A 17,512-nucleotide genomic window follows, 5' to 3' on the forward strand; every position below is an offset into this window, starting at 1 on the left:
AATGACAGTTAATATCTGCACGCTGTTTAGCATCGCTGAAAATTACGACAGCAGCCGAAAGTATCTGCCAGTCTGTCTGATTCAAGGCACCCTCTGCAGCTGCCACCTCCTTTAGACTGGCTTCTCCTGTCACTGTGTCCCATCTTATCGCCAGACACATGCGGACACATCAGATCACCTACTGATGTCACTCTCTCTGTCTTTGTTCTCTACATCCAGGAATTGACTGGCCATAAGAAGCATAACTTTTCCTGGCAGGTCAGTCATGGCCTGGCTGTTGTAACCAAATTAAAGGAGAAATGCATGTTAAATTGCTATCTATATACTTTCAAAATACAATAAAATTTTTCCTCTGTACCTATAAGTATATCCAACCATACCCGGATACATACATTACTCTCACATTAAGTGGTATCTACTATATAGCAAATCTCAACTGCTTTATTGTTTCAGTATATTGTTGAAAAATGCATATTATCACCCTGCGATATATTAAAAGTTGGATATATAGCGCATCCTACTTTACCTGAGTGTATCATGTAAAAGGAGATGATATTTATAACAAATGTTATGTGAGTGATTGTGTATATCATCGCAAATATTACTGCAGAGTTCTATATATAAAGTTGGATATATATTATATCCAACTCTATTTGCATATATACATTACACTCACATAAAGTGATTTATAATACATTTAAAATCTCAGCTGCTTGATTGCATAAATCATTGCAAAATATAAACTGATATTATTGCCCAGCTCATGACATGAAGAAATTAAGATAAACATTAACACCTTTAACACCTTAACACCAACATTTTTGTAACGCTATACAAATGAACATGACATTATTTTTGAAAATGTAAGTTTGCACGTATTGCATTTACCATTTATCTCTTATTATATATATATATATATATATATATATATATATATATATATATATATATATATATATATATATATATATACTTTAGCAATTATAACACATTTAATATGTTTTATAATAATAATAATAATATTAATAATAATAATTGTTATTGTTGAAATTACATTGAATGTGCTAGCTTTGTAGTTTTAAGAAGTTATGTCAGACATATCAAAATTAGTATTTGATAATTATTAAGAGTATTAGTATCAGTCGAGGGATTGCTACGATATCCTTTTGGTATACTTTTGGTTTACCTAGTTTCATATAGTATTAGACTTTTCAGTAAATATTATGTAATGCAATATATTTTTATTCTTCTTTTTTCTTTTTCTTTTTTTTGCATGTAACAGTAAACCTCATATAGTTTAACTTGCCATTCTCACAACTCTTTAGTCTGATAAACCCCTGCAGTTCCATCATGAACCTCTAGGGGTTTGCACACTCTGGTCTGGGAAACTCTGAACTACTGTAGATAACAGAGCTTGCAGTAGTCTGTATTATTCTAGCAGTCTTTAGTCCCAGTCTTGTCATCGTCTCTTAATCAAGTCATACTTCTTAGACAGATATCAATTTTCTTGGCCTGTCCAGCATGCACTGGCAGCTACGGTCACTCTATCTCTGCAAATGCCTGACACGATAGGACAAACTGCCAACCGGTTCCTGTCATCTTCATCGGCCTGTTCTCCGCTGGTCCCCTTTGAGCCTCAGTTGAGGAGTGTATCTGTCACAGAGACGGCTATCTCCTCAGACCAATTATTTGATTAGGCCGGGATCTCACTCCAGTGGTTTAGCCGGCTAATGAGCAGCCAGGACTAGAGCAGGCTAAGCCCCCCAATAAAAGAGGAATTACATCAAAAAAGATCCCAACACCCTCTCATTTTATGCTTTTATTTGTCATTTTAATGAAGAAGGGGGTAGATTAAAGTCCAATAGTTTAACCCACTCCTGACCACAAGAACCCGACTGTACTCAGCTGTTGAGTTTCTAAGAAAACTGTGATTTCAAACTGTGGTTTGAATATATATATATATATATATATATATATATATATATATATATATATATATATATATACATATATATATATATATATATATATATATATATATATATATATATATATATATATATATATATATATACATAAACATATATATATATATATATATCTATATATATATATATATATACATACACACAATATTTAATCTAATTGATTACTCGAAGTGGTGATTAATTAATCTAATTAATCACAAATTAACTGCACATTAAATTTTGCTGAGAAATCACCCCCAAAAGATCATTTAAAGCCATTATTGTGTTAAATGAGAAAACCATCAAATAGACTTCAATAAACTCCTTTAGCTAAAAAGTAGATTTAGGAAGATTTTTTTTTTCTTTTTTTCCATGTTCACTTTTTTTTTTTTTTTTTTTTTTTAAGTTTGGGTGAACTATCCCTTATAGTTTTTTTTATATATATTTTATATATATTTATATACATTTTTTGCAGTGTGGAATTTTTTTTTTAATGAAATTACTCTAAATAAGAAAATAAAACTGCCAGTAGGAGGCAATAAATGTCTTAAAGGGATAATCTACCCCTACTAAACTATTACCCTACTTATTAGGTAAAATAGGCTTTGTAGTTCACACGCGTTCCAGTATCAACGGAAAAATATCACAATGAGCAAAAATATCCACGCTGGAGCCGTGCCGGAGCCCAACCTACACAAGGAAGATAATTCTGCAAACAGGTGCAATTGCAGGTTTTCAAACTGAGATGGCGACAAAGAGGCAAAACTTAAGGACTACAGCTTAAAACTGAATGATCTAAGTCATGAGTTTGAAACTGTTTCAGTGTAAATTACTTAATTCAATCGGCTTGTCTGTTCCTTCACTCTTCATGTCTTCAGCCATGTTTACGTGACACTTTCAGTAGCACTACTGCTTTAGCTCGCTAGTTTTATGACATTAAGTGACGTGACATACAGCCAAGTATGGTGACCCATACTTATTTAACCCATCCAAGTGCACACACACAGCAGTGAACACACACACACCGTGAACACCATGCTGCGCCCGGGTTGGGGGTTCGGTGCCTTGCTCAAGGGCACCTCAGTCGTGGTATTGCCGGCCCGAGACTTGACCCCACAACCTTAGGGTTAGGAGTCAAACTCTCTAACCACTAGGCCACGACTTCCCCCAAATAAGTGAAAAAGTATGATGTTTACAAATAAAATATATCCATATTTCCATTCCAAAGACAATATCCAACACAAATCTATGCACATACTGAGGTAACTGCTTTACTGCTAACTAGTGAAAACACTTGTTTGTCGAAATGTCGAGCTGCACCTCAAAATGCATGTTAGATGGAATCATTGTGCATTATAATTGAGTTTGTAGCTTAATTCACTATATTTTAATAGTTTGACAACAGCAGTTCAAATTTATCAGTATATTGTAATACATATTTGAGAAATTAAGTGTATAATTGTTGTATCTGATTATAGTCTATATAGAATGATAGTCAGTGTAAAAAGAGCAAATAGGAGTAGCAGATGAACACAAAACAACATAAAGTTAAAGAGGGTAAACTGAACTGTGCACATATGTTTTAAACACTTTGGCTACCTGATATGTTCTTACCCTGCCCATGTATTAAATGTGCATCCTTGAAAGCATGCAGTTTTCTAGCATATTTACTTCAACTTCTCAGGTAATATCAGTGGTATGACCTATTTCAGATGTGGCCAAAATTACAACAACAATGGTTACATACACATATATTTAATTGTTTGATCAACATTATTGCTAGAGACAATATAGTAATATCACTGGCTATTGGTAGGAACATATCCCTAGCATCTCTACTAAACTATACTACACTCTTGCTCCCACCATTGGTTTGACAAACCCCAAATTCATGCAACTGGTTGAGTCAATACAAAGATATGCTGGATTCTGAGTGCTAAATAAGATGCAAAAGTGATGCAACCATGCATTCATCCATCAGAAGCTGCAGAATATCCCCGTCCTGTAGAAGCATCACTTCAGTTCTGCATGTATTGTCAGGTTCTGCTGTTGTGTGTGTTTTAACCTTACCTCTAAATGTCAGAGGGTGAAATTCAGTCTCTTAATGACATCTTGCCCTTTGCAGACTCAGATTCACAGTCTCTCTTTCATCATGCTATGGTTGATATGCAAATTTACCCCGTAGTGATTTATTTGTGTTCCTTCTTATATTTAAATCACATCAGCAGCAGCAAGTGGGTAAAGTCACAAAGATAATATGATTATAGTTATTATAACATGGGAGTCAATGTTCTTTTGTGATGCTGATAATATTACCCACTTCATTAACCATTACGAGCAAGTCAATTTTCAGTTTCAAATTACCTTAGGCTATAGGGAGGGATTTTTTTTATTTAATTATTATTATTATTATTTTAACATTAAATTAAATATAATGTAAGATAATATAAAAATAATAAATAAAATACCAGTAAAATAAAAACAATAACCGCTGTTGGGGATCTCTTTATTATTTAGAGCTGAAAAACACAAATCCCCCTGATGGAGATGTGAACACTTCACAGGCTCATTGACTGACAGTTTCCTGAGCGGCGTAACAGGAAGTGAGCTGCTAGACCGACAGTCAACCTGTCATTTATTATTTATCACTGGGAACCTGGTACCTGCACAGGGTCAATATTTAGCTGAGCTATACTCACTGCATATTTAAATTAGGCCTGTCAAGTCCAGTTTTTTTACACAGTATTTTTCAAATTAAGTGGCTTTTTCAGCTGACATGTCAGCAATACTTGGATGTTTTTGGACAGGACATACATTTGCAATTGAAGTTCATTCATTCAGCATTGCAGTTCATCTGGTATATTGGGATGTGAGTGATGTGAGTGATGTGAGTTTGATTTCATAGTTTTGATGAGTTTCCTGTTCTAAAATGCGAAAATAAATAATAAAGGCACAGCGTACATGTTTTCCTGACTGGCAGTAAATAAAAGAGGAGGAGGTCGCTATTGAACTGAACTGAAAGGAATGGCAACTTTCACAGAGCTGTCAATAAGAATGCAGATGAATAAAACTAAGCGGCAATGAATATGGAAAGAAAGCACAAACAGTCAAATAAACAATTTCTACGTGCGGATGAGGGACGTTCACATATTAAAGATTCTTATCTGACTTTTATTTGGTTTTTATTCCTCACAGCACAGACTGAAGAATTCATTCTTCTATATTGCAATCAAAGTCACAGCACTGCAAACGCTGTTGTTGACCTGTACAGATCATGACACAATATTGAAATGGATGAAGTATTAAACAAAAAGATGATAGCACAATTTCTCTACTCCACTAATAAATCATAGTTTAAGCCGTTGTTTTGCAGACATAAATACTTTATAAGAAAAGTATGATTTGGTAAAGTATACAGTCAAATGAAATCAATAGTGTTATTCTGCAGCACGTTTTCATACTCTATAAGATAAAATATTTTATAAAGATCGAAATTATATTAGTTAATTGTTTTTAGAACAATTTCACAAGTGAGCAGGCGTCATTTCATCATGTTTTCTTATGGTTCACTAAATCTTCTTAAAAACTGGCAATTTATAAGTGTTCATTTTGTACTTTCTCTAATCATGTTTCAAATTAAATATTTTTTCATGTCTTTTTAACAAAAGCCATTTCCTTAATAGCATTTAAAAACAACAACAACTGCAAAAGAATACACACACACACACACACACACACACAAAAATGGTGCAGAAACAATTTTCACTGAGAAATTGCTAATAAATTTGCAACGAATTACAAAGAAATGGCTAGTATAACACATCTAATTAAATGTACAATTTTAAAGTAGAAAGCCTAAAATAGTATTGTCTTGTAAAATGCACTTCAATAATCTTTGTTTGCAACTTTAAAGCACACAGTGAAATTAAATCAATAGTAAACCTTTAAAGTGTTTTAAAAGGAAAATGTAAATGGGTAACTGATACTATGCAATATACAGTATAAAGGATAATCAACGGTTTGCCGTGCATTAAAAATCCTTTTCTGGACATGGAGGACAACAAACTGCATGATTTTTACTGTACATTTCTGCCATATGGACATCAACTTGACATAGTCACCACTGATAAGCTACTACTAAATATAATGTAGACACTTTTATTTTCTATAAAGATGCTTTGCAACAATTTGCATCGTGAAAAGCACTAAGAATTATATTAGCTAATTTCTTTAGCACAATATCACAAATAAAACAGGTTTAATTAATTAATTTTGCTAATGACATCATGTTTCAGGAAGTGACACTATTATGTGATAAAAAAAAGTGTTTTAAAACACAAACAAAAAATACTCTTAAAAAACGTTTACAAAATTAAATTACAATTCATTACAAAGAAATGGGGTGTAACGTAAAATACTGAAGTCGAAGGACTGAAATCACATTTTCTTGTCAAATGTACTTCAATACCTTTTATTTACAGTATTTATTTTATTTTTTTAACAGTGTATTATCGATTCATTGGATTGATTGGCATTCTGTCAAATTAATCAATATAACATTTTAAAAGCTGGTTAATATCATTAAAAACTTCACATTGACACCCTCATGTTCAAAAGCTAACAGGAATGACCCACATATTGGTCACAAACATGGATTCTTCTCTTTGTCGCTTCATCATTTCTTGTCTTTTTTCTACTCTCCTGTCAATTAAAATCAAATCACCTTAAATAAATTTTTTTTTTGTTTTTTTAAATACAAATTGAAATGCAGTTGGGATGCAAATGTGCCATGTGTCATCTAGAGATAAAGGAAGTAGAATGGATCTTATGGGTTTCATTAGTTGAGTGTTGAGTGTAAAACAGTTCAGTTTGAAAATTTTTTGGTCAAAAACAAACAAAGAACTAATGGAATAATTATCGATGCGGCTTCGCTGATACACAGCGCTATCAGCAGCTGGCACACCTGAGATGCTCTCGTGTAATTTAAACACACATCTAATCAGGCACCAAGCTATTGAAAATGAATGTTTGCTTCACTCCATTAATATTCTGCCACTATCTGTCATGCTAAAGATGTTTTTGGTCCAATATGGGATCTCAAAAAATCCCACGGTTGTGCAACTTTCCACTTTCAAATATGAATTTTGACAACAAGGCACTAGCAAATCCCACAAGAGCTCTGGGTAACATAATGACAAAACAGAGCAGAGAAAACAACAAATGTCTAGTTGTGCGGTTTGTGTTCAGACGTAACTGCTGAGACTGAGGTATGAGTAAATAAAGGACAGGCTTCCACATGAGCCAGAATAGGCCATTGAGATGAATGGGAATGCTAAAATCTCCAGGGATTTTACACCTCCTTGTGCCTATGGAAACAGGGAAGGAGAAAATTAACAAGAAGAAAATATACAAAGTTTAAGTTTGTCTTCCTCTACATTTAATGTCAAACATTTGACGGCTTAATAATGTTCCTGTAATATCACTCCAAGGAAGCAAAATGGCAAAGATCATTCTTGCAGAGAGGCTCGATTGTAACTTCTTCTTCCTGACCTCAGCATTTCTGTCCCGGAAACTTATTTACTGCTTCTCCAAGGACTTAATTACCAACACGACCAAGAACAATAAAGTCCCGGGCAAACAGTTACAACTGCAGGCTGATAAGGCCTGGACATTCATCAAAGAAAGCCTTCAATTAAGTCGTACTCTTGACTTTATAGGTGTTCATCGTGCAGAAAACGGCTTTTGTGCAGGCCATTACCTGTTAATAGGTCAGTCACTACATTTACAGCTCTGACACCGCGACTGGCACAACTAAAGCAAAATGATATTTAGGTAATATAATGTGTGAAATAGCTGGCTGACTGAGGCATAAATAGCTATTTGATGTGTGCATATATCGACTGTCGTAATACATTATTATGACACTCTCATTTTCAGACTGTAGGTGTAGGTGGTGTGAAATTGAATAAGCATACAGTAAAAACGCTACTTATAAATGATCCTGCGATATTGCTTCAAGATTTAACTCTGTCATGATCAGAGGACTAGGACTGAATGATTCTTTCTGACCAAATCCCTTGTAATATACAGGTATTTTTGATTTAATTGTTTAGTTGATGGAAATCTGGATGGTTGAGGTCTTGAAAAAGGATTTTAAAAGGGCTATTTTTGGACTGGACTAAATGTATTTTTATTTTTAAAGTATGCAGTACTCGTAGTGATATATGCACGGGGGGTGTAAAACATGTACACACTTTATTAGATTGTACAAGCAAATAAGCAGCCTTTATTTTGTATCTTGGTGTGAAAAGCTAGAGATTTTCCAATAGTTTTTGTTATTTCTGGAGAGCTTTAGGATCACACACACAAATGTGGCATAATAAATCATATCTGTGTTGTGACTGATAATCTATGGCTTGCATAGATCATGGTGTGTTCCTGTGGATGGCAGAGCTCCAGGCGGAAGGCAGGCAGAGGGTCATCAATATCCATTGCATTTCAGAGGATCATGGGAAAGAGGGCTGTTTCTGTTCTTCAGCTACAGACAGGAGCACAGGTGCCTAATGCGACCCAAAACATTCAATGTAAATTTATCAGAGCGAGTGTGTGCAAAATCAGTGTTCTGTGCTGTTTTCCTACATGCAGTATAAATAATATCTGCTCCTATACAAACAATGTAATGTTTTTCAGTTCCGATATAGAATATACTCAGGAACAAAATATAGAACATACTATCCTCAACTCCTCACAAATATTATCAGACAACATAAACACCACAAACACACATCTGTTACATCTACACACTGCAACATTTACATTTAAGTTTATGCAATTGGTAGATGCTTTTATCTAAGGGAGCTTACACTGCATTCAAGGTTCATTCAATGCATTTCTTGAATGAACTCTTGAATGGACTCTTTATTTTATTTTATTTTATTTTATTTTATTTTATTTTATTTTATTTTATTTTATTTTATTTTATTTTATTGTTTAAACAGGGACATTTAATTAAAAATGTTCAATTCAATTAATATGTCAAAAATATGTATCTAATAGTATATTGTGACAAAATATTATAATTACTAGGGCTGTCAAATGATTAATCACGATTAATCACATCCAAAATAAAATTTTTGTTTACATAATATATGTGTGTATACTGTGTATATTTATGATGTATATATAAAATACACACACATGCATGTATATATTTAAGAAGAATATGTTATGTTTATATATTAAATATATTTATATATATATAAAATATAAGAATATAAATATATAAATGTATATACATGTAAATATTTTCTAAATATATAATTTATGTGTGTGTATTTATATATACATAATAAATATACCCTGTTACATACATATATTATGTAAACAAAAACTTTTATTTTGGATGTGATTAATCGTGATTAATCATTTGACAGCCCTAATAATTACATTTATCTGCCTTTGACTTTATTATATAGTGGCTCAGAAATATCTATTTAACTGTAAAATCCAATAATATAAACACAATATAAAGGATTAATTTTTCTACAGATGTTACATACAAAAAGGGAGTGACAGGGCTTTATTTTACATATATATATATACATATATATAATATATATATATATATATATATATATATAGGGCTGTCAAATGATTAATCACGATTAATACATCCAAAATAAAAGTTTTGTTTACATAATATATGTGTGTTACTTGTATATTTATTATGTATATATAAATACACACACATGCATGTATATATTTAGAAGAATATGTTATGTTTATATATTATATATTTATATATAATATAAAATATAAGCTACACGTAAATATTTTCTAAATATATAATTTATGTGTGTATTTATTTAGATTACATAATTGTCTATACCCTGTACACATACATATATTATGTATACCATTAATCTGACAGCCCATATATATATTGTGACGTGTGTCCCGAGCGCTCGAGCGTCGCCCTGGCAACACAGTGAAATCACCGGCACTAGCTTCACGGGCTGAGCGGCCGCACCTGCAGCTCATGAAGACAGTCTACTCAGCCGGGGAGGAAAGCAGTATGGTGGCAATGTCTCCTGACACAGAGCCTGTGACAGTCAGCCCCAACCAGGAGAGCACCGCACGGGATCCACCACTCAAGACACAGAGGGCACCAGGGAGTTGGAGCACTACGGAGAGCACTGTCTTCACTCAGAGCACCAAGTTGTCAATAAATCCACCCTTCGGGGATTTTCTCTGTCTATCGGTTGTCGTGTGGTTCCTCACCTCGCCACTATATATATATATATATATATATATATATATATATATATATATATATATATATATATAGTATTTTCTTCTTTTTTCTTGTCTTAGTTCATTCCACCCCAAAAGATCTGCAGACACATCATTGTGTGCATTATGCACAAGACAGGATTTTAACAGGATGTGGGTGGCCCATGGCCAGCAGGACATCCTCACAGGGCAGTGGTGAATATAAGCAAATAAGGATGTTGTAGAACAGACAAGGGTCATGGCAGTCAAAATGAGATGCGGTGTAGTCCTGAGGGATCAGCACACTGGTACATTTATCTAGAGACAGCACCTTAAGAATCAGCCTCTGCATATTAAGCACATAATTATGGAAAAGCAACAAGAGGCAAAATCCATAATAGCTGCATAAACAGTCTAAGACTGGAAACTAGAATTATATGCAAATTAGATGCAGCTATTTAATGTTAGATTCATTGAGTCATCATATAAAGTAGTTTATTCATTCTGTTGCCTTTATGAAATGAGCTCACAAATAGCCTGTACTGTTTTAGCTTTAATGATGTTGTGCTGCTGTGCTGTACGCTGTCGGCTCACAGTTATTGTTTTCATTGCTTATTTTAAACACTTGCACAGACAATAAAATGCATTAATAATAACTTAGCAAGTGCTGGTATTGAGTGAGGATTTTCTAACTGTATAGTCAAATGTTAACATGAAATGTGTCAGCATATACAGGGCCTTGCAAAAATAGCTTCCTCAGAACTATTGAGGGAATTCAGAAAGGCCGGATCCTGGTCCCATGAGGGGTCTGTTGTCCCACGGGAAGCCCCCAGCGGTGCCCCTCGATTGTCATTCAGGGCTGTAGTGATCATTGTGTGCCGCATATGCAGAGGGACCACGTGTTCAGCTTTCTTTGGTGGATTCTGGTCGTGCTGCTGAAGTGTTTTAAAGGCCTCTGGCTGTCTAAGACTGATCCAGAATCCAGTCCTGGACTGCAAAATCTTAGTTTAAAAAAATCTAAAACAACTGTTTAATATTTGAATATATTTATAAATGGAATTTATCTGAATTTTCAGCTTCATTATTTCAGTCTTCAATGTCACATGACCCTTCAGAAATCATTCTAACATGCTTTTTTAATTTATTTTTTATTTTTGTGGAAACAGATGTTTTAGTGATCTTTGAAGAATAGAAAGTTCAAAAGAACAGCATTTATTTGAAATATTTATGTCAAAGTGTCACTTTTGATCATTTTAATGCATCCTTGCTGAATAAAAGTATTTCTTTAGTGTTGCAGTTTGCACTTTAGATGAAAAACAGTACTCTAATTAGAACATTCAATTAGCTTTTACCTGTCAATCACTTGCACATTTTCTGCATTATAACCTGAAGGATAATTATCCTGTATGGAAATATGAAACAAATATGCAAGTGAAGACACTATATCATTTTAAAGAAGTGACATATTTATATCGTCGTCACTCACATTTCTGATATGAAGTCCTTAGCAATGCATTTTACTAATCATAAATTATGTTTTGATACATTTACAGTAGGACATTTTCAAAATATCTTCATGGAACATGATCTTTACTTAATATCCTAATGAATTTTGGCATAAAAGAAAAAATGATCATTTTGACCCATACAATGTATTTTTGGCTATTGCTACAAATATACCCGTGCTACTTAAGACTGGTTTTGTGCTCCAGAGTCACATCTATTATTGTGTATTTTATTTTTTTGTGTATGTTTGTTTTTGGGTGTATTATATTAAGAAATGTGTTTGACAATGTGTTTGCCTAAAGTTGGTTTGGTTATCAGCAAGTTAAATCAAAGCACTTAGTGTTTAGAAAATGCTGAGACAGCAATGATGGAGAAAATTTGTCAAAATTGGCAAATATCCCCTTGTTGTAAAATGTTTTAATTCAGAGAGCTCAGGACAAAGCTCTATGAGTGAGTTGGATATACCATATGGGGTTATATCTAAATATATGATAAAAAAAAAAAAAAAAAAAAAAAAAAAAAAAAAAAAAAAAACATGCACTGTTTGTTACCATTCACTCTCAAAAAAAAAAAAAAAAAAGGTACAAAAGCTGTCACTGGGGCGGTACCTTTTCAAAAGGCATGACTTTGTACCTAAAGAGTCCATATTGGTATCTTAAAGGTACAAATTAGTACCTAAAGTGTACATATTAGTAACGAAAAGGTACAACAGTGATAGCTTTTGTTCCTTTTTTTTCTGAGAGTGTTCGATGCATTTTAGTCTGGAGGAAAATATTTCAAAAACAGCAACAGAAGCACAGAATGCCATTTGACATTAGACAAACTGCCCATTATACTCTACAAATATACAACCTCTCCATTTCTAGTGACCGATGTCAGCGAGGACAAACTGAGGTGTGAGATTGACAGATTTTGCACCTTACAATTATCAAGGGCAGCCACAGTTCCTCTGAACTCTGTTCTGCGTGATACATAGACTCTCTTTCCCACCACAAAGACAAAGTTTGATGAATGAGGTGCTCTGAGATTCTGCGTGGCCGATCTGTTTCAGAGGACAGTGGAAGCTCTGATCCAAAACCATGTCCTTTCAGACCCAACGAATCTACTGTCTGTTTCCGCAACACTCTCAGTAATTCGTGACATTTACAACTCCAGAACATTCACAATATAAAGTACCATAAAACATTGGTTCTCCGCCACTACTTTTTGCTTCGAGATGCAAGCATTAAAGTTGTTTGTCATATAAAAGTTAAAGAAAATATTCTTAAAATCAATCTTTGAAACCTATTTTAGAATAAAGTGGCTCAAAATATGCTAAATTAACTATCTTGAAATGTAATAAACTAACATGACAAGGAACATGAAGCAATTTAATTTTTTTAAATGTCTCCATGGTTTTAGATAATTGGATCCCCTCGAAAGCAAATAACTCACTCACTGTTTATTATATACTTAAGGCTAGATACTACAGGCAAAAATGCACTGGTCAGTTTTGAGATTTTGGGTTAGTCTTTGAGTTAGTTAAATAAAAAAAAAAGTTAGTTTACTTAAATGTTTTGAGGTAATCAGTTTCCACAAATATTTTGGGTATTCCAAAATCATCTGCCTGATTTAACATTGTCTTCTTTTACTTTATTAATAAAAAAAAAAAAAAAAAAAAAAAATTCTGGCTGTTTACAGTATTTGCTGAATTATAGAGTGATTAAAAAAAAAATCCCAAAATTTTTCGTACCTCTATTGTGTCAGCTAAATGAAACAAGAATTTTGAACCTCCTGGATGAGTATGCAAATTAGCACATAAATAAATCAAATAATTTATACATTTAAATTCAATTAAATAATCCTATTTTGCATATTTTAACATAACATTTCAAAAAACCTAATACAAATTCCATTCTTAATGTAATGAAATAACCTTGGAACTGTGGTGATATTAATCTTTGTAAAGTATTTGAACATATGTAAAATTATATTTTAGAGTATATATATATATATATATATATATTTCAACATGCAACTAATTTTCTTTCAGTTGACAACCACTGCCAGAAAACTCACCAAACGCAATGAAACGTTCTAAAAATCACATTCTCTGTTGACCTAGCTGTGACTTTCTGTTGCTGCTACACAGTGATGTAGTCTTGTTATGAGATCTTGAAATAATGGTTTACCATTAAAGCGGCATTATATGACAACAACCTCAAGGAAATCGTAAAGCAATGCAAGTGTTGTATTCTGCTCTCTTATTTGTAATTACTGACACAATGACAGATGGTGATGCTCCTAAGGCCGTGTGGTATTAGTATGCTGGCCTCAGGATAGCCCATCACATTATCACGTTTCCAGAGCTATGCAATTGGGTCTTTACTGCAGCACTTGTCAAGTGAAGAATTAAACACAGCGTCCAAATGGCCGAATACTCATATAATGAGAAATGAGACGGCTAGAGGCAGAAGAAAATAGCTTCAAATATCAACTTCTAGACACAAGCATCATACACTGGCTAACACTTAAATAATAGTGATATGCGAATGGCATACAATGCACACTTTTATATATTATTTATAAATGTAGACTAGAAACAAGCAAAAATTGGTACTGGTCTAAGGATGAAAGACTTGGGATCTGATATTTGAAACAAAAACCATTACATCGTTTGTAATGAAATAACCATGCACAGTTCTTACAACACATTTTTTACTATACATAACTTTAACTGCATATAATTTACACACATATTACCATCCAGAAATTTGACACTACCAGTACTAGAAACTAGGAAAACTAAGATTATGCAGAGTAAAAGTCGTAAAAAAAAACAGCCCTGGATCTTGGAAAATAGATTTGATGTTGCATTCAAAAATATAAATTACTTTATAATTTATTTATTAATTACTTTTTAAGTAAAACAAATATGAAGTCCATTACAATACGTATAGTCCTTTCACAAAATAAGAATTAAGGTTTTTTTTTTTTTTTTTTTTTTTTTAATTGTATACATTAATTGGGATGTAACTGGGTCATGTTTGCATTTTCTTCTGTCATTGGCCATAACTCTAGACTTGAAGTCAGGAAGAAAGTTTTCCGGATTTCAAGGTTGTGACATAAAATAATGTGTTCAGAATCATACATATGAAAATGGACTGAGAATGAAACAATTTGTTTCAGAGGAAGACATAAATCATGTCTTTATGGCATTTCTTTTGGTGATTAAGACATAATACAACACTTCTTCACTTTACAAATGGTTTTCAAAAGCAAAAATGCTACATAATCATATTTTGTGAGAAAGTTTGACATGCTAGAGCCACTATTTTTTTGGAATCAGCACTCCAAAATTAGTATGAAACAAGTATATGATTTAATTAAGCGAATATGACACAGGACATGTGATAACTTTGCATTTTTAATTTCTGGAAACAAAGATTTTCTTTCTTTTTTTTTCAGTTTAAAAACATTGATATCAGCAGGTCACTAAAAATAAGACTGCAAAGTATAAGCTTTCCATTTTGCAGTGGGTTTTTTTTTTTTTTACACTACAGATGGATTATCATTGTGATTGTGGTTAAGTGGGACATGCAACATATTTTTATGCACAGTGTGCTGTACATGACAAAAGAGTGCACCTGCATGGATCTGTACAGTACTGAGTCATCAGATCTATTCAGACAGCAAACAAGAGATGTTTCCACACAGCGATGGTCCATTCAACCTCTGAACGTGTCCGGCAGGGTCTGTCACTATAGCGAGGCCCCTCTGCCTGCAAATAAAACTAATATATACATTTTTTTCCCCCTTCATAATACACTTTGCAATCATTAAAAATCCTGAAATGGCAACTTTAGCTCTCTTGTACCCTAAAACAAAAACTTAACAACTGCTCTCTAAGGAAAACAATCAACACCAGGTTAAAAGTGCTAAATGAACACTCACTAATAATACGTTAGTTGGCATAAGGAAGCAAAACTCCACATGGACTAAATCACACCAATTACATTTTAACAGCGTAGTTTTTGCTGCACACTAAATTTAAAGGCAATGCCTCATTAGGGGCCATTTTAACTCCCTGCTGTCATCTCTTTTTAACTTTAATGAAGACTGTCTGATTAGATTGGAAGCTAAAAATGAGGGTATTCGGACAATTAAGCCACACTTTAAAATGTTTGAATGTCATTACATTGACAAAGTATCTAACCAAGTGGCATTTATTTTAAAGAATGACAGCCAATGCACACTTTTCAAGTTAAATATTTCACAAAAAAGAAGTTTGTTAAAATGATAAAACAATAAATACAGTTTTGAACAAAAGTTTGGGGTTAGTATATGTTTAAAGCAGCTAACAATTTTATTCTGCAAGAGATGATGCATTAAATTGATCAAAAGTTACAGTAAAGAGAATTAAAATATCATGGTATCCACAAAAAAATATTAAGCAGCACAACTGTTTTCAGCATTGGTAATTATAAGAAATGTCTTCTGTGCAGCAAATCAGCATATTAGAATGATTTCTGAAGGATCATGTGACAGGAATTATGCTGAAAATTCAGCTTTGATCACAGGAATAAATTACATTTTAAAATACATTACAAAGGAAAACATTATAATATTTCACAATATTACTGTTTTATTGTATTTTTGATCAAATAAATGAATATAAGAGACTTATTCAAAATCTTTTTATACCATTATTATGTGTTCCCATTCAATTCATTTGATATTTCACAATACAATAAACATTTCTTTTAAAAAGATATGTTTTAAGTGATATTTCAATATTTCGCTTTTCTTTACATTTAAATTTTCCCCAAAATATATAAATAAACAAATAGTGCCATAACAAGAAAAATAAACAATAAATTAATCAATAATAAATAGATCAATAAATAATTTTGCATTTTCACAAAGACAATTTACTTATTCTCACGTTTATATCATACAAATTTATAACCACACCTATAAGAAACAATACCTTAAATAAATAAATCAATAAATAAACAGTATTAATTATACTGATATGTCTTTATTATTACGGTAATGCATATACCTTTTTATGCCCAATCAAAAACAATTGTGTGTACTATTTAAAATGAAGATATTGTGATGGTTTGTGGTTATCAAATGTTACTGGATCATGTTGATTGTTAATCAGATGTGATGAACTATATCTGTGGATACTTTACTGAGACACCTGTGTGAATTTATACATCCACTAAAATCAACTTTAGACCAGTTGGTTAAAAGTCACTGCCAAAACGACTACAAAAAGTAGTTCATTCTGAGAAAAGCTGCAGTAATTGAGCACAGATGCCACTTGGTTTGATATTATATGTAATGCAGTGACATTAAGTGTGTCTTAAGTGTCCAAATACATTTTTTGGGGTCACTGTACATGAAATGGTGAAATGCTTTTAATTTGCTTTTGTGTTCCACCAGCGTATGGAGGACAGGTGTGCATGCAGATGCTCGTGCTAATGCAGATCACACCAAAAAAGCCTCTTTAAGGACTCCACGGCTGTGTGCATTTGTTTTAAGATGTGTCTGTCGGATCGGAGAGGGCTCTCTTGAGGATGAAACAGTTGTGTGGTCTTTGTGTGAAAAGGGAATGCGACAGCTGTATAGTTCCTATGGTCCACAGCACATCTTTATACTCTCACACATATGCTGTGCGATATACACTCACGGAATGTCGATGCCGTTTCCTGTCCCGCATCCTATTTAAATCCAGTCTCTATGGCCATCTGCACAGGGCACCATTATTCCTGGTCACT

The sequence above is a fragment of the Cyprinus carpio genome, chromosome B13 (assembly GCF_018340385.1).
Source record: "Cyprinus carpio isolate SPL01 chromosome B13, ASM1834038v1, whole genome shotgun sequence".
Lineage (NCBI taxonomy): Eukaryota > Metazoa > Chordata > Actinopteri > Cypriniformes > Cyprinidae > Cyprinus > Cyprinus carpio.